At 36.6% G+C, this 21,532-nt stretch overlaps 1 long non-coding RNA gene across 8 annotated transcripts; it reads right to left on the reverse strand.

Annotated features, from left to right (window-relative positions):
- Positions 1-367: 367 nt before the first annotated feature.
- Positions 368-13,185, reverse strand: LOC123917435. 8 transcript variants are annotated; one of them, XR_006812464.1, is made up of 13 exons: positions 12,832-13,174; positions 12,274-12,691; positions 11,249-11,403; positions 9,969-10,049; positions 9,821-9,880; positions 9,527-9,577; positions 9,182-9,280; positions 8,992-9,072; positions 6,113-6,349; positions 5,327-5,442; positions 3,517-4,184; positions 3,291-3,393; positions 368-920 (listed from the first exon to the last, which is right to left on the reverse strand). It is a non-coding gene; the product is annotated as an uncharacterized LOC123917435 (long non-coding RNA). The 8 variants fall into 8 exon arrangements; XR_006812457.1 differs by having other exon boundaries at positions 9,969-11,153; positions 12,274-12,697; positions 12,832-13,165; XR_006812460.1 differs by having other exon boundaries at positions 9,821-9,887; positions 9,969-11,153; positions 12,274-12,697; positions 12,832-13,165.
- Positions 13,186-21,532: the final 8,347 nt, after the last annotated feature.

Below are 21,532 nucleotides of genomic sequence, written 5' to 3' on the forward strand. Positions count from 1 at the left end.
AAATAAATTTTGAGAGAGGCCTTTAATAGTGATTTCCTTGCGGGGCGCTATAAAATGTATATCTCTTTGAAGGATGAGAGAGATTCTGAGGTTGTGTAGGTATGAGACTAGATGGTTGAATGAAGACTTATAAGAATTGATTTGTACTACTTATACAAACAAGATTAGCTCATTCCATAAGTACTCTATAGTTAAGCAATTTTTACTCGAAGAACTCTTCGTATGGGTGACCTTCTAAATTTTTTCAAGAAAGTGTTCGAGTTAGGACAAAACATGCTAAAAGACTCATGTTAATTTGCAGGGACAATCGGTAATACTTAAAAGCAGTCTCGATGTTACAAAATTGGCACAATAATAATAATAATAATAATAATAATGGAAATAATAACAATTTTTACCAACAAAAAAGAAATTAATAATAACAATAATGGTTCTTAAATACATACTTATAAAATTTTCACTTTATATTACACATGGATTGATTTTCACCTTAAGTGTTAAAAATGAAGAATTCTGAGTTTGAACTCATGATCAGCAAATCTATGTCTTTGTAGTTATAAACTGAGTTGTACTTATGGGATTACATATCATTATTTAAATACTATAAAAAATGCAATAAGATATTATTTTACATAATGAGACTGCTACCATTTATAGCCTTATAAATATAATTATGCAGTAAGTTGTAGTTATTCATACCTTCTACAACGAACATAGGAAACATCATTTGCATAATTTAATATACTTCAAAGTATAAAACAATACGAATTGCAAATAATATATTATTGGCTTAAAAGCAATATAAAGGTATTATTAAATTTACATACAGTAACATAATTTCTGGATGCATATAGCATGAGGGGAAGGGGAACACTCAACCCTTGAAAATTCGTAGTGATAAGTGCAGTTAACTTCAGAACCTGCGATTTGAATCAAGAATAAATCACATGTTAATGGGAGTGAAAAATTGTCTATAGGATAAAATTTAAAAAGAATTGAAATAATTTCTTACTACTATAGGCTATAGGAAATGGGAAAAGGCAGAGGATAATAGCACAAATGATGAATTTGAAAACCTTAGACATTTAGTAAGAAACCTAATATTGTTTATCACTTTATAATTAAAACACACACTAAATATACCGTAGAGAAATAACTTTTCATTTATAGAGTTGGAAGAAACCATTATGAAACATTTTATATATTATGTAAGAAAGAAATGTTTATTGATCACATCACTTTATTTATATGGATGTGTCAGATTTCAAATATTTCATAACTTTTAATTATAATTTAGACTTTCATGATATGTAAGGGCAACATAATACCAAGAGCAATGATAGTGATGTGTGATAGCAAAGTTAATTCTTCAAATAATGCACCGATATTGAAGTGACAATATTTTTGAGTTGTGATAAATTTGAACCTCTAATAAAGAGTTTAGCAGCTAATGAATCCGGATTTTGAATGATATTTCATGCTTGTTTTGCCGCCATAGTCATTGAACGCTTTAAAATTACGAAAGTCCAAAACACCATAGCCCATAGCCATATTGAAACTAACCGGTTGATCCCTTTATTGTTATTACTTCTGCCTCCCCGCCAAAAAACATTTTAAGGTTTTCTCAATATGTTAATGACTGAGGAGGAAAAGATAAACATACTCATCACATAGGATGGGATGGCTTGAAGCACGAATTTTATCATAACCTCCTTACCGGCCTTACACAACGCTCTTCCAGTTTCATTTTTCTACTTCCTTCCTGTAATTGACGGTAGACCAATATATATATACTTGTTTCTAAAACATGTCGGACACCAAGTATACTAGATAGGTCTTTTATAGCTGCATGAAACATATTGTAACTAAAAAATATTTCGGACTTGGCCAAATTTATTTTCTGAGGCTAGTATGTAAAAAATGTTCATAAGGTGATTTACCTCTACTACACTTTCACGCAAAACAAGAAATAATCATTCGCAAACATAAAGTTGTTTTTTATCACAAGAATAATTGGAAAAAGAAATCGTGAGTGATACTCCTTACCATCTTTTTATGTGATATACTCTATGATCTTTTTTATAAAGACATTTTATTTTCTATGATATAGACAATATACATTAATTATTTAATTAAAAAATAAATTGGGTTTCAATTATAAAAACTAAAAATAAAATAAATTGGGTCTCATATAAAAAGGACGGAGTGAATTAATAGGATCAAAACCTATGAAGCCCGGATACGAGACACGTATCGGTATCGGATACGTGTCGGACACGAGACTTCGTCATTTTTGAAATATCGGGGCTTCATTGATCAAAAATTTAATCGATGATAAAAGGACGGAATGAATTAATAGGATCAAAAATTTAATTTTAAAAAAAAAATTGTCCGGTTGACATAAACCGATAAACGATGATGTGTAAGAAATTAGACCTTCTTCTTCCCTGTCAGGTTATCACTTCCCTTATTATTCTAAAATAGATAAAGATGAAATATATTTTTGTAGAATTGGTCTCTTTCAATTTTGTTAAATTTATCCTCCATCAAATATTTTGTCTAAAATATAATGATACGAAATATCTTGAAAAAAAAAAAAGTTAAAATTTGCACAACAAGATATAATATAATGAATTGTTTTATCTATTTTGTTGGAAGGTACAACCCTGTCCTGAAATACCCAAAAATTTCAACCTAAAAGGAACAAAATCACACATTGAAACATTAAAAAAAAGAAAGAAAGAAAGATAATGACCATGTTTGAATAAATAGATTAATTAAGCACTTATCATATATTATAGTGCTTATATATAAGCTATTTCTATAACAAATGATAAAATAAATTCAAACCGTTTTCACGTAAGCTATCAATTCATATAAGCTTTCAAAGAGAGTTTGGGCCCATTTGGGTTGGAATATTTTTGAACTTATGAAGAATAGATTATGTAAATAAATAAGTTTTTATGTTAAGTCAAAAGTTCTCACTGACGAAAATTGTATCTTCATAAGCTGTTTTTTCACTAACTACCCTGACTAGCTTATGAAATAATACATGAAGGCTTATTTATTTGCATAAGTTATTTTTGCATAAGCTCAGAAATAAGTCAATCCAAACGTGCCCAATGGAAATAAGCCGAAAACAACTTATACACATCTCATAAACTGTTTCTATAAGCTCTCACAAATAGTCTCACAAGTACTTAAAGTCCTCTTGTCAATAGTTAAGCTCAAATAAACCAATCCAAACATGCCCAAAAGGATGCCATGCAATAGTTAAATGATAACCATACCTGATAATGAGGCCATATATATTTTATAACTCCAAAAACAGATTCTATTGCTTCAACACGTTTAGCTTTCTCTTCTGGAGTAGGTGACAAAAATTCACTATCTCTGCACACCAACCATGGCAACCACAAAAATACAATTTTTTTTTTTTTTTAGGAAAAACAAACAAGGGGTTTCAGCCAAATACTCATGCACCAATACAAAACACAATGTGTTTCAATTCAATACCTATATGAAGCTGAAGCATGGGCTCCTGAATTTGCAATTCCCATGAAACCAACCACCTAGCGTCAGCTCGTGTTCAATAGTCGGCGACTTCGGCTCAACCAGCGTGATAGGCTCGAGGAGGGTATCTTCGGCTTCAGTTTCTCCGATGACATCAAGGGAGAAGAAATCAGGGGTAAATGAATAAACCGAATAGACTTGGGGAATGTCAAGAGAAATTTCGTTGTGGAAAACGGAGTATGGTCTTAAGAATTCCTCTAGCCATTACACAATTTCTTACTTGCCAAATTAGCCTTCTTATGTTTGAATAATCAAGATTCCCCAATTTACCACATTGTCGGATAATCAAGATTAAGCACTCACATTGAAATTGCATTCAGATCACATCGAGGAACATATATTCAATTTACGGACATTGAGGGACATATATTCAATCTTGCATCTAAGGCGCCAAGGGTATTCTCAACTTACTTTTGTAGTTATCAATAAGCATTCACATTGAAAATGCAATGCGTTGCAGACGATGCATCAATCTTACATTTGAATTGCCCTTTTCCAATTAACAGCAGCCCAATATGTCTGCGCCGCATGAGGCTCAGACACTGTAGCAGTCGGTAAACGACTAGCCCATATCAGACCCGAAGCAGTCATAGGTTCTACATGTATCAGACCTGAAATAGAACACAATCTCTACGCTAAATTCCAACATTAAAGTAACTGATGAACATAGTTTTCAACTATAAAGCTTGGGTCTAGCACTTGTTCCCATATGTTGTTCTCATAAACTTTATAATAGATAACAAACCAGGGCAAAATTATGAAATCTAATTTAGGGACATCGAACTACATCTATTAAATTTAGGGACATTGAGGGACATATATTAAATTTTGCATCTAAGGCGCCAAGGATCTTCTCCATCAATTTTAGGGACATCGAGGGACATAAACTCAATTTAAGGTCATCGAGGGACATAAACTTAATTTAGGGACATTGAGGGACATAAATTCAACATAGGAACATCAAGCGACGTATACTCAATTTCGCATCAAAGGCACCTAGGCACACCACCATCTTCCCAATTTACCGTCATGAGAAAATCATTATCAAGGTTCATATCTCTACTTGTATTTCAAGCTATGAATAAAACGTTCATATTCAAATTGCATTTAGACCATAGAATAAGAATTCATATTGTAAATCACATTTTTTGTAAAAAATTCATCTCGTTAGGGACATCCAAACACATCATCTCAATCCTTGTCTTAAGAATTATTCTAGCCATTCCACATGTTAAGAAGTCCCACATCGGTTGCGATATGGCCTGACTAAGTGTTTATAAACTAGGGGCAATCCTCACTTTACAAGCCGGTTTTGTAAGGACGAGTTAGGCTCAATACTCGGTTCTAAGATGGTATCAGAGCCTATCCATGATTCGCTGGGCCACTTCGTTGGGCTGCCTGCAATCAGGTTTCTGATCAGGCCCTCCACCATTCATATCCGCGCCTCAAGCCCATAGCGCTTGCCGCGAGCGGGGGTGTTAAGAAGTCTCACATTGGTTGCGATATAGCCTGACTAAGTGTTTATAAACTAGAGGCAATCCTCACTTTAATCAAGATTAAGCACACACGTTGAAATTGCATTCAGGTCATCAATAGGGACATTGAGGAACAATTATTCAATTTACGGACAACGAGGGACATATATTCAATCTTGCATCTAAGGCGCCAAGGGTATTCTCAACTTACTTTTGTAGTTATCAATAAGCATTCACATTGAAAATGCAATGTGTTGTAGGGGATGCGTCGATCTTACATTTTTATTGCCCTTTTCCAATTAACTTTGCCGCACCAGGCTCGGCCGCTGTAGCATTCGGCAAAGACTAGGCCGTATCAGACCCGAAGCAGTCGTAGGTTCTATCTACATCAGACCTGAAACAGAACACAATCGATACGCTAAATTCCAACATTGAAGTAATTGATGCACATAATTTTCGACTATAGAGCTTGCGTCTAGCACTTGTTCCCATACGTTGTTCTCATAAACTTTATAATAGACAACAAAACAGAGCAAAATTATGAACATCTAATTTAGGGACATCGAAGGACATATATTAAATTTATATTGTAAACCACATTTCAACGTTCATATCTCGACTTGCATTTCAAGTTATGAATAAAACGTTCATATTAAAATTGCATTTAGCTCCTAGAATAAGAATTTATATTATAAACCACATTTTTGGTAAAAACTTCATCTCGTTAGGGTCATCCATACACATCATCTCAATACTTGTCTTAAGAATTCATCTAACCATTACACAATTTCATACGTTCCAAATTAGCCTTCTTATGTTTGAATTATAAGATTCACCAATTTTGCACATTGTCGGATAATCAAGATTAAGCGCTCACATTGAAATTGCATTTAGACCATCAATAGGAACATCGAGGAACATATATATTAACTTTACGGACATTGATGGAAATATATTCAATTTTTGCATCTAAGGTGCCAAGGGTCATCACTGGACATCGAGGGACATAGACTCAATTCAGGGACATCGAAGAACATACAATCAATTAGGAAACATATACTCACCAAAAGGGGTTCACCAGCATCCACTCCACAAAGAAGGACAATCTATTATGACTTTGAAAGCACAAATTGACCAAGGTCGTCACGGATGTATATTCCAATCCCAAATTTATTAACATGCGACGCAAAGGGATGCAAAATTATTACATTCGAATCGCCCAGGCTCAGTCGCGGTAGCATTCTGCAAATCGTCAGCCCGTATCAGACTCGAAGCAATCGCAGCTTCTGTCTGGATCAGACCTGAAACAGCACACAATCTCTGCGCTAAATTCCAACATTAACATAACTGATAAACAAAATTTTTGACTATAAAGATTGAGTTCAAAAGGATTCTGATGCCAACGAATCCAGCAGCGAAGCACTTGTTCCTATAAACTTTATAATAGACAACAAAACAGAAAAATTATGAACATCTAATTTAGGGACATCGAATGACAGATATTAAATTTAGGAACATCGAGGGACATATATTCAATTTTGCATCTAAGGAGCCAAGGATCTTCTCCACTTATATTTTAAGTTAAAGAAGCATTCACATTGAAATTGCATCCACACCATCAATTTTAGGGATATCGAGGTACATAAACTCAATTTAGGGATATCGCGAGGAACATATATTCAATTTAGGGACATCAAGAGACAAAAAATCAATTTAGGGACATCAAGGGACAAAATTCAATTTAGGGACATCGAGCGACATATACTCATTTTTTGCATCGAAAGCACCAAGGCACACAACCATCTTCCCAATTTACCGTTATGAGAAAATCATTATCAAGAGTCGTCTTGACTTGCAATTCAAGTTGTGAATAAAACGATCATATTCAAATTGCATTTAGACCATCAAATAAGAAGTCACTGTAAACCGCAATTTTGGTAAACAAAATCATCTCGTTAGGGTCATCCAAATACATCATCTCAATACTTATCTTAACAATTATTTTATCCATTATACAATTTCTTACTTTCCAAATTAGCCTCCTTATGTTTGAATAATCAAGATTCTCCAATTTAGCACATTGTCGAATAATCAAGATTCAACACTCACATTGAAATTGCATTTAGACCAAAAATAGGGACATCAAGGAACATATATTCAATTTACGGACATTGAGGGACATATATTCAATTTTTGCATCTAAGGCGCCAAGGGTCTTCCCCAGTTACATATGAAATTATAAAGCATTCATATTGAAATTGCCTTCAGACTATAAATTTTAGAGACATCGTGGGACATAAATTCAATTTAGGGACATCGAGGGACATATATTCAATTTTGAATCGAGGGCACCAAGGGTCTTCTCCACTTAAATGTGAATTTATGAAACATTCACATTAAAATTGCATTCAGACTATCAATTTTAGGGACATCGTGGGACATAAACTCAATTTAGGGTCGACATCGATGGACATATGTTCATTTTTGCATCTAAGGCACCAAGAGTCTTCTCCACTTACATGTGAAGTTATGAAGCATTCACATTGAAATTGCATTCAAACTGTCAAATTTAGGGACAGTTTTTTACATAAACTCAATTTAGGGACATCAAGAGACATATATTCAATTTTGAATCGAGGGCACCAAGGGTCTTCTCCACTTAAATGTGAATTTATGAAACATTCACATTAAAATTGCATTCAGACTATCAATTTTAGGGACATCATGCGACATAAACTCAATTTAGGGACATCGAGGCACATATATTCAAATTTGCATCTAAGGCACCAAGGGTCTTTCCACTTACATTCAAAATTATGAAGCATTCACATTGAAAGTGCATTCAGATTATCAAATTTAGGGACATCGTGGGACATAAACTCAATTTAGGGACATCGAGGGACATATATTCATTTTTGCATCTAACGAACCAAGGGTATTCTCAACTTACATGTGAAGTTATCAAAGCATTCACATTGAAATTGCATTCAAACTATCAATTTTATGGACAACGTGGGACATAAACTCAATTTAGGGATATCGCGAGGAACATATATTCAATTTTGCACCTAAGGCACCAAGGGTCTTCTCCATTTACATGTGAAGTTATGAAGCATTCACAATAAAATTGCATTCGGACTATCAATTTTAGGGACATCGAGGGACATATATTAAATTTTGCATCTAAGGCACCAAGGTTCTTCTCCACTTACATGTGAAGTTATGAAGCATTCACATTGAAATTGCATTCAAACTGTCAATTTTAGGGACAGCGTGGGACATAAACTCAATTTAGGGACATCGAGGGACATATATTCAATTTTTCATCTAAGGCACCAAGGGTCTTCTCCATTTACATGTGAAGTTATGAAGCATTCACGTTGAAATTACATTCAGACTATCAATTTTAGGGACATCGTGGGACAGAAACTCAATTTAGGCACATCGAGGGACATATATTCAATTTCGCATCGAAGGCACCAAGGCACACAACCAACTCCCCAATTTACAGTTATGAGAAACTCATTATCAAGGGTCGACTTCAAGTTATGAATAAAACATTCATATTCAAATTGCATTTAGACCATAAAATAAGAATTCATATTGTACACCACATTTTTTTGGTAAAAAATTCATCGTATTAGGGTCATCCAATTTTAATCAATTTTTTAATAAAATACTGTGTCTGCTAAAAAATTATGACTCAACATTTGTAGACTCTAATAAAACAAATAGTTGCATCAAAAATTGAGACTCCAATTAAACAAACTACACCCAACACCATAGAGAAGTTAGCGCATTATAACCAAACCACCATCCAAAAAAACACACATTAATAAATTTGCGAATGATAAATGCAAATAAAAGATGGAGGAAAATCATGAAAGTTCATCTTTAAAAACATGTCCACTTTCTTGCGCCCAACAATAAAAAATTTACTTACAAAGACAAAAGGCAGTTCATCAAAGAGAACCTTATCGGATCCTGAATGCTGAGAAGAAATGACTGTGCTTTGTTGTAAAACCTGAGAGATGAAAAGGGGAAAAAGTAAATAAGTTTTTTAATAATACAGAATAATAAAAAGTCACAAATAAAAACGTCACACTTCTGTACAAATATATCCAATTCCTTACCCTCTACTGCTCTTTCAGAAAAAGGTACCTTCTCCAATGCACGGTACACCAACATCTGAAGGTATTTAATTTACGTCCATAAACATCAAAGAAATGTACCTAATTTCCCAAATAAAAAAAAGAACATGTTATCCGAAGGAAAACGCTGCTATATATCTTAGTTTACAACCCAAATAAGAGACATCCTTCCAAACAAAGGAATGCACAAGATTATTTCACATTTTCTCTTTTTTAAAGCATCGGAAATATTAAAAATAATATAACATGCCAAATTGCTAATCATGGATTCCCAACAGCATGACACTTGAGAAAAAATATGTAAACTGTAATTCAGAAAATACGCACCAAAAGGACCCCGAAGTTGTGCTCTGCAGTAGGTTGGTTCTGATGAACATTCTGAAGAATGTAATGGTCACGGACTTAGAGACGACATAGGTGAAAACAAGTGTTTCACAGCACAAAAGCAAAAGAAAAAAAAAAGAGAAAAAAAAGTGAACTTTAAGATCCATTTTTGTTGATATGTAGCTGGATCATATGTAAGTGGACCATATGGTGAAGGCTGGAGAGTGAAAAAAGGAAGTGCATAAGCACGTTTAAGAATTGCTCACCCGTATTATAAAAAAAAAAAAAATTGCTCACCCGTAACATCGCCATCGGCATGGTAAGGAGAGCATACGAACCAATCCCACCAGAATATACCTGCATACTTTACAAGAATCTTCCATTAGGAAATCAAGAACCCAGATAAATGCGCAAGAGATGCAACATTTTTAAGAAAAACTCATACCTCATTAAGTTCTCATTGGTGTAAAAATACTTTCAAAATCAAACACAACGGCTGCAGTTGAGGCCACTTAGCCACTGCTTCCTGCAAATTCATTGGTTCAACCGAGAAGAAGAATATACATAATGTAAAGTCCAACACTGAATCCCCAAAAGAATTTATTTTGTTCATTTTAATTTTTATACCTTCAAGAAAATGGGAAAAAGAGATATTTCTCAGTGCAGGTAGAGTTTTAAAAATGTTTGTATTTCGAGGGCTTTTGTTTTCAAATCTTATTGGAATTTTAACTTCAAAGGTATTGTGAATAATTTAAAAAATGTGCAATGCAGAAATAGGAACGTGTTGCCCACACTAGGGGCAATACATTCATGACTTGGAATTTGAAACAAAAATAATAGAATATTGAATAAAAAAGTTTGAAGTTAGAGTACTCTAATCAAGCAAAACAACTCGAGATGACATATGTAATTCAAATAAGAACCCTCAGGCAATAATTCAAGTACCACATGCAAGCTGTAATATAATCCTACACGAAAATGATGTAAAAGTGGCGTGTCATTATATGCTTCCAAGTTGTTGTATTTCTTTAATTAACTATTAATTAAATTAGGGCACTTGTTAAGGAACCTAATATAGTAGTGTATTTTATTGAAAATTGTGTAGTCAACTTCTAAAAAGTCTAAATAGTTATTTTTTCAACATAAAACTTTCTCTTTTAGGTTTCTTAATAGGTCCCTTAAATTAAAGAAATATCACTTCTTAGCACCTTGATGGCTTGATCAATATAACACAGTTCACAATATAACGCCTTCATATGGTGCATATTATATACCATGTCACAGAAATTTTCCCACGACAGATACAGCATATGGTATTGCAAAATAACCCCACTCCCCAATACAGACAATAAATTAAAAGTCATCATGTATTTTTCAGAAGTTTCAATTAGTAGTTTGCGCAAATACAGAAAATCATAAAAAATCAACATATGCAGAGAGGTTCAAGTTAAATACTTCATCCAACATCTAACCTAATATCATATACAATTATATAAATAAATTAACAGTAAGCTAAAATATTATAATGACATTAACATCATTAAGTGGCATAAGCAATAAGCGTATAACGGGAAAGACCACTCTTCTTTTCAACGAATTTAATAATTGGCACGCGAGCCTTTCCAATGACCTGAGAACAATTCACAAGCAAAACACCGGACACTTAAAGTTTTGAATAAACACTTTGGCAACCAAAAAACTGATATTTAGGTAACTAGACCAGACCTGTATCTTTTTTGCCATACTTCTCTGTGAAAATGATCTAGAAATTGCATTCAAACCAATCTGCGTATTTGGTAAGCCTGATTTCAGAATCACGAACCGCAGCCAAAAAAGATTTGATGATAATAGTGTATATATCAATCAATCAGCCACATGTCCTAGTTCATAGGAAAGGTTCAGCTCAGTTAAGCATCACAATATGAAAAGGATGACTTACATCAATATCACTATTTAGAAGGTACAGCCCTGTCCTAAAAGACCCAAAAATTTCAACCTAAAAGGAACAACGTCACACATTCATTGACACATACAGAGAAAAAAAACACAAGACTATTAATTTTGCATCTAAGGAGCCAAGGGTCTTCTCCAGTTACATTTGAAGTTATCAAGCATTCACATTGAAATTACATTCAGACTATCAATTTTAGGGACATCGTGGGACATCACTTCAATTTAGGGACATCGAGGGACATATATTCAATATTGCATCTAAGGTACCAAGGGTCTACTCCACTTGCACGTGAAGTCATGAAGCATTCACATTGAAATTGCATTCAGACTATCAATTTTAGGGACATCGTGACATAAACTCAATTTAGGAACATATATTCAATTTCAAATCTAAGGCACCAAGGCACACAACCATCTCCCCAATTTACGATTATGAGAAAATCATTATCAAGGGTCGAGTTCAAGTTATGAATAAAACATTCATATTCAAATTGCATTTAGACCATAAAATAAGAATTCATATTGTAAACCACATTTTTTTGGTAAAAAATTCATTGCATTAGGGTCATCCAAACACAACATCTCAATACTTGTCTTAAGAATTCTTTTTGCCACTAAACAATTTCTTAAACTTCGCATTAGGACAGTCTCACAAGTGTTTATTTCAGTAGATAAGCTCAAATAAAGTGTTTCAAACATGTATATACAATTGTATATATTTTTGATATAGCCCGTTGATTTAACAACTATATAACATCTTTGTCATAAATTTCAGGAAGGATCAGAGCAAGACACACCTTTATTCATTTTGTAGCCATTGAAAGATGGATTCTACTCAGTTGAATTCAGTTCAACAATCACTCATTTAGAAGCTTTCTTTATTTCTGTAGCTCTTTTAAGCAGCAAGAAACTACCAAATAACTTGGAAATGAATACGGAACTAAATTCACATATATTCAATTTTCCATCTAAGGCACCAAGGGTCTTCTCCATTTACATGTTAGGTTATGAAGCATTCACATGTAGATTGCATTCAGAATCATGAAACCCTAAAATAGCATGTGATATTCCGTGTAGATTTTAGGGGACAGTTCAAATCTAATTTCTAGGGTTCGACTAATCATACATGAAAACGAATAAAACACTTGGAGGATTCTTCGGCTTGTTAGGATCCTTAGCGACTTTGTTCATTTGTTTCCTTCATGTTCCTGCACCCTTACTCTTCAACAAAAAATCAAATGAAAAACCGAATCTAACGATTCATTACAAATTGTGAATGAAAATTGTTATTTAAAACCTAAAAATCAAAATCATGAAATCGCAAAAAAAGAAAAGAACGGATAGAAAAGATTTACCTGTTATCAGCGGATTTAGAATCAGCTTTAGCCTTCGGCATGATGAAAAAGTCGAAAACGAAGAGAACGAGTTACGGAGCGAGTCGAGTGAGCGGGTTGCAAGAACGTGTTGTGTTGCGTTGTGTTGTGAGGTAATTTAGCGTTGTGTTGTGATGAATGACGGAGAACGAATGATTGATTATTAATTAGAATGAAATTGAATTCAAAAGTTAAAAAGATTGATAATGAAAGCTTGTAATAATAGCAATAGTGATAACAATGAACCCTAATCAAGAAACTATCCCTTTCACCGAGCATAAACAAACTCATTCATGAGAGAGAGAACAAGTCTTTTTTTTTTTCTCGCGGACAAATAGAGCAGTGCTATTTTATTACTATATTTATATAATTGTTTTCTGTTTTAAATATGAAAGCAGTCCTTGAAATTACGGCCTGTTTTGATTTTAGTCCCGCAAAAAAAAAATTGATTTTAGTCCCTGCAAAATATCAAAATTTTTAAAAAAGTGAATTATTTGCTAACATGTTAAGTAGTTGATGATTTGCCAGATGCTGACTAGGATTTTTTATGACGTGGAAGTTAATTTTTATTTAAAATTAAAAAAATAGAAAATAACATGTCAGATTTAAAAAAAATAAATAAAGGCTTTAATGCACTTTTAATTCCCCTATTTTGAAAAACATGAACTTTTGATCCCCTATTTTGAAAAATATGAACTTTTGATCCCCTATTTTAAAAGCCAACATTTTGATCCCCTATTTTGAAAAACCTGAAGTTTTAATCCCCTACTTTAGATTTTTCTGAATTTTATAGTCTCACAACTCAATTTGATAAGATTTTTGCTAATGTGTCAAACTCATTAATGACGTGGCAATTTCCATGTTGACAAAACATTTCTGTGCCGGTTCCCAAATCATGACACAGTAAGAAATCAGAAACACAAATAATCACGCTCGTGTTAACATCCTTCGTCTTTGTTCGCTTCCTCTCAATCATTAATTGACTTTGTTTTATATCGTTAACGTTTTTTGGGTAATTTACTGATTTTTTATTATATATATATATATATATATATATATATATATATATATATATATATGTCAATTTTACTGTTTTCGTTCATCTCTGCCCAATCTGTATCATCCATGTCTATCGGCTTCGTTTCGCGCAACGCCTTCTGTAAACTCTATTGAGCCAACAAATCCTTAACCCTTCTCTGCCATAATCCGAAGATGATAAGCTATAAACTCATAAGTTACTTGAAATAGCGTTTGAAAATTAAGCTATAAGCTAGTCTTTTTTAAAAATTGTTACCAAAAGAGCTTTTAGCTTATAGCTTATTGGCCTCCCCTGTATGCAGTTTTACCCCCTATTTTGATTGAATCGGAATTTTATCCTCCTATTTTAAAATCCAATATTTTTTATTTTACAATTCTTAAAATTTTACCCCCTTATAATATTTGACTCAAATAGGCCAATATCAGCTTATTGACCTTCCCAAACAGAGCCTTAGGCGTCTTAGGCTCTGTATGCAGTTTTAACCCCTATTTTGATTGAATCGGAATTTTATCTCCCTATTTTAAAATCCAAAATTTTAACCCTTCTATTTTATAATTCTTTAAATTTTATCCCTATAATCATTTGTCAATATATATTCTTTTGCCACTCTTTTATGTTATTAGAATTAAATATTAGAACAAACTACCGATCATTAGGTTGTTCAGTGGTGATTGACGCTGAACTTGGTAGAGAGGACTGATGACAAATCGTCACACTCTCTAATCCATGCCTATTTTAGCAACATTAGATACATTTTAGTAGGTTTTTAGCAATAAATATAAGAGAAATCTAACCATTAGCTTGATTACTTGATTTGCAAGAAAACAGGAAAAATTGCAGGAAATGGAGGATTTTCACTACGCTAGGGGCGTAGGCCATCACGCGCCGCGTGATGGAGCTCACAGAGAGCCAAGATTTTGACTCTGATCACGCGCCGCGTGATGCCTTACCACGCGCGGCGTGAAGCCTTGCTGAAGATGAAGTTTGCTCTCTGACTTGATCACGCGCCGCGTGATTCTGTTACTACGCGCGGCGTAGTTGATGGATTTGCAACCACGCGCGGCGTGATAGATCTGGCGCGCGGCGTGGTTGCCTTCTGTATATATATTTTCTGCATAATTCTGTTTTCGGGTTGGAAAATTCTGCAAAATTGATCTACATTCTGGTTTTGGGACTTCAAGATCGCGATTCAAGACTCCAGAGGATAGCTCCAAGCACATCGAGAGCATGGATCCACAAGCCATGGCGATGAAGCGAGGAAGCGAACGAAGAACGATGAGGAGCTAAACTCCTTTGGAGGTAGGATCTAGGATAGTTTAGGATGTAGTTCAGCTTAATGTAATCTGCAAATGTTGTAAGAATTTACTCTCTCTATAGTGTTCATTCAATACAATCTGATTTTAATGCTTTATAATCCTGCATTAGTGTTATAATGATTTTGAGTTAAGTCACGTGCGAGAGTATTGATTTAATGTCTGAACTGAATTGTATTGAGCACTTGAGTGTCTCCGGTCGAGAGATTGAGGCATAGAGTGTAGCGAACGATTGACACGCGTTAATATCATTCGTTGTAGGTAGCTTCCGCCCGAGAGATCGGGGGAGTATCGACAACGAATAGAGTGGATTTTGACAAGAGATTGCGATTCACTAATTTGTCGATCTAGTTGTGAACACTTGAGTAAATTCCTACGACATAGTAGATTGCATGTGGTTTAGCTATAGACTAGATGATTCCGATGATTCTACCTCGCTTTTCCTTTAGATCAAAGCACGTTTTCTAGCAATTCATTACTCAACATACCCCCAATTTATGTGTATTTTCTGTAAAATGTCTATGAACACAATTCGACTAGTTTGATCACACAATCCCTGTGGATCGATATTTTTACTACTACGTGGTTTTCGTGCACTTGCGAAATTATCCATCAAGTTTTTGGCGCCGTTGCCGGGGATTGTGATTGATTCAACTAGGCAATAGTGTTCATATTTTCTGTGTTTTCTTCATTATTTTCTGTTTTATATTTTTCTCCCGGAGCGTTCTACTTGTGTGTTTCATTGTGCATGCGGAGAACAGGTCCTCAAGAGCTGCAATTTGATCCAGAGATTGAAAAGACAGTTCGCGCAATTCGAAAGGCAACAAGGGAAGCTCAAGCTTCAAGGGGAAGAGTTTTGCTAGGTGGTACATCGGACTGTCAAGGACAGAATTCAGTGACAATGGAAGAAGAACAGGTTCCACCGGTCCCTCAACCGCCAAGGCGTACCCTTGGTGATTATGGGAGGAGAGACAACGACGCGTTGGCGAATCAAGGCTTTCAGCCGGCGAATCCTGTCTCATTCGACATCAAGAACACGGTCCTTTCCGCCTTAAAAGAGAATCCGTATTCAGGTTCGGAAGCTCAATGCCCGAACTTGCACTTGTCTCACTTCTATGAAGCCTGCGACTATACCGATCCACCGGGGGTGAGCGAATCGGACAAAAGACTGAGGTTATTCAAGCATTCTCTCACCGGCCGTGCTAAAGATTGGTTAGACACGATACCCGCCGGTACTATTGAGACTTGGAGACAGCTGGAGCGGAAGTTCTTAGATCGTTACTTCCCTATTCATAAGTTTCTAGAAAGAAGGGCTGAAATTAGCAACTTCGAACAAGCGGATGGTGAGACGTTGTATGATGCTTGGGAGAGGTTCAAAGTTTGTCTTAAAAGGTGTCCGAATCACGGTTTCGATGGCCACAATCAGATGCAAATGTTTACCCAAGGTTTGAGGGCTCAAACGCGAATGATACTTGATGCATCAGCCGGTGGTTCGTTGAAGAACCGTGACGAAACTGAAGCAAGAGAATTGGTGGAAAGCATGGCTCAAAACGAGTATAGAGCTACTAATGATAGGGGAGCCAAAAAGAAAGGCGGAGTGTTGGAATTGGATACTCAAACAGCATTATTGGCTCAGCAAAAGCTCATGACTAGCCAAATGGAAGCAATGATGAAGTTGCTATCCAATCCGCAAGTCCAAACTTCTCCAATAGGTAAAATTGACAATGTGCGCTGTGATTTTTGTTTGCAGGACCACCCAAATGGCGGATGCTTCCCGGAGGGTTCAGAGGAGGCTCGCTACTTGGCCAATTTTCGGAAGCCGTGCAACAATAACAACGGTTCCGGATGGGGGAATGGTATGCAAAGTCAAGGTGCACCGCAACAGCAGCAAAGGCCTCCATCAAGGATGGAAGAGACTCTAAATCAGTTCATGCTCATGACTCAAAGCAACTTTGAAGCGATGAAATCGAGTCAAGCAACCTCTAACAAGAATCATGAAGCTTCTATAAAGAATCTTGAGGTGCAAATGGGTCAGCTGTCAAGACAGTTCTCTATGTTGCAAAACCAAGGAGGTTTCGGTGGAAACACTCATGACAATCCGAAAAATGAAACTTGCAATGGAATCACCTTGAGGAGTAGAGAGATACCGGAAAGACCAGCTGTAGAGAAGCCCTTGAAAAAGAAGGTCATTGAGGGAGAAGTTGAAAATAAGCAAGAAGTTGTAGTTGAAAATGAGAGATATGAGGGAGAAGTAGAAAAGGAAAATGTGCCTAAGGAAGTTGAGATTAGTGAGGATGAAGTAGAAGAAGTTGAAAAACAGAGGGAGATAAAAGAAAAAGAGAGTAAGAAGGTTGAGAAAGGTAAAGGAAGTGATGAATCACCATATGCTAGGATGCCTTTTCCTAGGAGAAAGAAAGTTAAGAATCTTGAGCGGGAGAAGGAGTTCAAGAAGTTCATGAAGGTGTTGAACAAGCTTGAGATGGCTATACCGTTAGTGGAGGCATTGGAGCAAATGCCAAGTTATGCAAAGTTTTTGAAGGAGCTGCTCACAAAGAAAAGAAAACCATTAGATGATGAAATGGTGAGTATGACGGAAGAGTGCAGCGCCCTCATTCAACGGAAGCTACCTCAGAAAAAGAAAGATCCGGGGAGCTTTACAATTCCTTGTTCCATTGGAACGCTCACTATTGAAAAAGCTTTGTGTGATTTGGGTGCTAGCATTAATCTGATGCCGTTATCAATGATGAAGAAGATACCGGGAGCTGTAGCAAAGCCGACAAAGATGAGTCTCTCTTTGGCGGATAGATCGGTTGTGCATCCGGAAGGTATTCTCCATGATGTACTGGTTAAGGTTGCTGGGTTTGTGTTCCCCGCGGATTTTGTGGTCTTAGACATAGAAGAAACTAGGGAGTGGGAACCTTTGCTACTTGGTAGACCCTTCTTAGCAACCAGCCGTGCCCTAATCGATGTGGAGATGGGGGAACTCATGCTAAGGACCGATGATCAGCAGGTTACATTTAATGTCTTTGATAAGATGGAGTGTGATGATGGAGACCCACAATGTTTTAAAATCCAGGTTTATGATCATATGGTTAAACATGCTCTTAAATTACCTTGGAATGCACACTACTTGCCACATGGTGGCACTTCTTTTCCATAACCTTTAGGGGTATGGAACGTCAAGCATCGGGACGTTAAACAAGCGCTGGTTGGGAGGCAACCCAACGGTTTCTAATGTTTTAGTTTGTGTTGTTTTGAAGTAGGTAGGTAGGTGTGCAGCAGAAGCAAGGACGGAAGCAGAACAGGGCAGAACAGATTTCTACTACGCCGGGGGCGCAGTACAATCACGCGCGGCGTGATCCTTCATCACAGAGGAAGAAGTTTTCAGAAGGCATTACGCGCGGCGTAGAGGTATATCACGCGCTGCGTGAAAACTGGAGAAATATGGAGTCTCTGACTAAGTGATTACGCGCCGCGTGATGGTGATTACGCGCGGCGTGGCCTTGAGGAAAGAAGTTCTTGACCGTTACAATTGGTACTACGCGCGGCGTAGTAGGGGTCACGCGCGGCGTGGTTACACAGGAAAGCGTGTAAAATTTGAATTTCTTCATCTTCTCAACCACTCCATCCGTCCCATCATCAACTCACACGGTCTCCCACACGGAAAACTCCATTGACAACCCATTTTCACTCTTCAAACTTCTCCAATTTCACTTCTAATCACCTCCAATCATCCATTTCCTTCACATTCACATACCACCCATATCACCCACTCCTAATTCCACTCCAAATCCCTCATTTCATCATATTTTACCACTTTCCCAAATTAACCCATTTCAATTTATCTACTATCACCATGTTGACTAGGCTAACCGGAAAGGGAAAGAAGAAGAGTGATGCTAATCCACCACAAGAGCCTCCAAAGAAACCAAGAACAAAGATGAGTGCAAGCAAGGGCCAATCTTCTCGGTCCGCTCAAGCATCTCCTCCTCGCCGGAGCAGTGTCACTCGGCCACAGGTTCATCCCCACTTCATCAGTGAAGTTCATGAGAAAAGGTACTCACAAATTCGAACCTTTACTATTAATCAAGAGAAGGGTTTTGGTGAGGATTTGCTGAATGGTGTAGCTGGGTTAGGGAATGAGATAAAGTCTAGGGGATGGGAGAGATTTAATAAATTGATGATTAAAGATGAAGTGAATCCTGGAAATCAGATGTGGGCTAGGGAGTTCTTTGCAAATGCCTATTTACCGGATCAACCAATGTTTCCGGAGTATGTTTCTGTGGTTAGGGGTGTTAAGGTTAGTTATTCTTTTGAAACTATAAACAATCTGCTTGGTTGTGCTGCGGGAGGAGTGTGTGAACTCTTGCGTGATAGAGAGAGGATCGACAAGAGTGGGATCGAAGTTAGGGAGGAGCTAAAGAGTATAGTATGTCGTCCGGGAGCAATGTGGCTAGCCCACTCAGCAGCTTCTCTCCCTAGAAGGTTGAGCTTAACAAGTTTTAATCCGGTTCACCGTGCTTGGGGTGAATTTTGGTTGAAAAATGTGAGGGTTGTTGGCAACAATTCAGAGATTCAGCTTGATAATGCTCACGCGGTCCGGTTGTTGGTTGAAGGGAAGTATATTAATCTGGGATATTGGTTACAAAAAGATCTTCATGAGATAGCCAATCATCCGAATCCGACTTTTACTTTGGGACATTGCAATCTCATCGCTGCTTTGTGTAGGGCGAATAATGTTCCCATGATTGTGCAAGAAGGTGATCTTCATCCCGTCCGTCCATTGTCTTTATCATACTTCATCAAAAAGTTTGAGAGAGGTCCTATTGTGCCCCGAGGTGAGGCGAATGCTGCAAGGGAGGAAGCCTTGAGGGAAGAAGAAGAAATTAATCGGTTTGAAGAAGGTAACCATCCGGATCAACAGGGGGGTCCGGCATATGAGTCTCAAGAAATACCGACACATGCTCCTCCTCGTTACTCTCATGATGTGAATCAGCTTGCTTCTATGTTGCATCAAATGGAAATTTCTCAATATTCCGGGTTGCCGAACCTTTACTTTGATACCGCCTCTTCCATGTACACCGAGGCGATGACTTACCGGTCTACCTTCCCTCCTCCTACTTTTGGGACGTTGTATCCCGTTGACACTGAGTGGGAGGCCCATCAGGCGAGGGAGCTGAACTCATTTCAGGCCAGACAAGCTTATAACTCGGGTCTGAGAACTTCTGAGTTGGCGGAGATCGAAAGGCGACGCCGGGTTGAGCAGGATGAGGCCGCTGCTATGGAGAGGGAAATGCTGGATGTGGATGGGCTGAATTTGAATTTGAATAGCCCGTTCACAAACTACTTCACTGGCCAACCGGACGATGCGGTTTGACATTGTTGGTGCTGCTGTTCTGCTGCTGCTGCTGCTACTATTCTCCTACTCTATTTCTATCTTTACTTCTATGTCTTTTATTTGCTTGGTTTGTAATAATATTCTGATGTTGCTTGGATATTGGCTGGATATTTTGATTGTGTACTCTGAAATTGAATCTTCTTTTGTTTAATTGTGGAATGGTTTTTACTTCTAGAGTTTGTTTCAATATTTTGGCATGTTCCTTCTAGTTACTTGAGTATCAATTGCTTGATTTTCTCCGTGTGTGATATGTGAAACTTGCAGTGCAATAGCTTGTTGCACTCATGTGACCAAGAGGCAAAGGAAGGGAACACACACTTTTCGACCGGTTCTTGATTCGACCCAACCGAGAGGTATTGAGCCAAACACTCCTTTTTCTTCTATGTGTGATATCCACTCATGTATTGTCTCTCGATTTTGCTTGTCGTCTTTTTATTTGATTGGTACTCTTGTAGCACACACGAGGCATGTTCCTTGGTACCTTTGAGCCTTTCTATCCACCCTTACTTATAATTATCCTTTGCTTAACCAATTTGAGCTGAAAGAAAATATGTTATTTTTGCAAAACCTTAAGAAATTTTTGATAAAAAAAAAGGAATGACTTTCTTGGAGGTTAGGCACCTAATTAGTGGTTGATGCGCATTGCTCACTACTAAGTTTGGGGTTGCTCTTTGGAATTAGCAACAAATAAAGTTTGGGGTGAGGGTACTAGAGAACTTACAAAAAGTTTTGATTTGAAAAATTGAGAAAAATTTCAAAAATTGCAAGGCAAGAGAAAGAAAAATGAAAAAAGAAAAAAGAGATGAATGTGAAAGAAAAAGAGAAAAGAAGGACAAAAAGAAGTGAGAGCCTTGAATTCAAAGAATTGCAAAACTTTGTTTGATGTTGTGAAAAAGTTCTCTAGTCCACTATAGTTCAAAGAAAAAAGGGGTT

Source organism: Trifolium pratense, linkage group LG3 (assembly GCF_020283565.1).
Source record: "Trifolium pratense cultivar HEN17-A07 linkage group LG3, ARS_RC_1.1, whole genome shotgun sequence".
NCBI classification, from domain to species: Eukaryota; Viridiplantae; Streptophyta; class Magnoliopsida; order Fabales; family Fabaceae; genus Trifolium; species Trifolium pratense.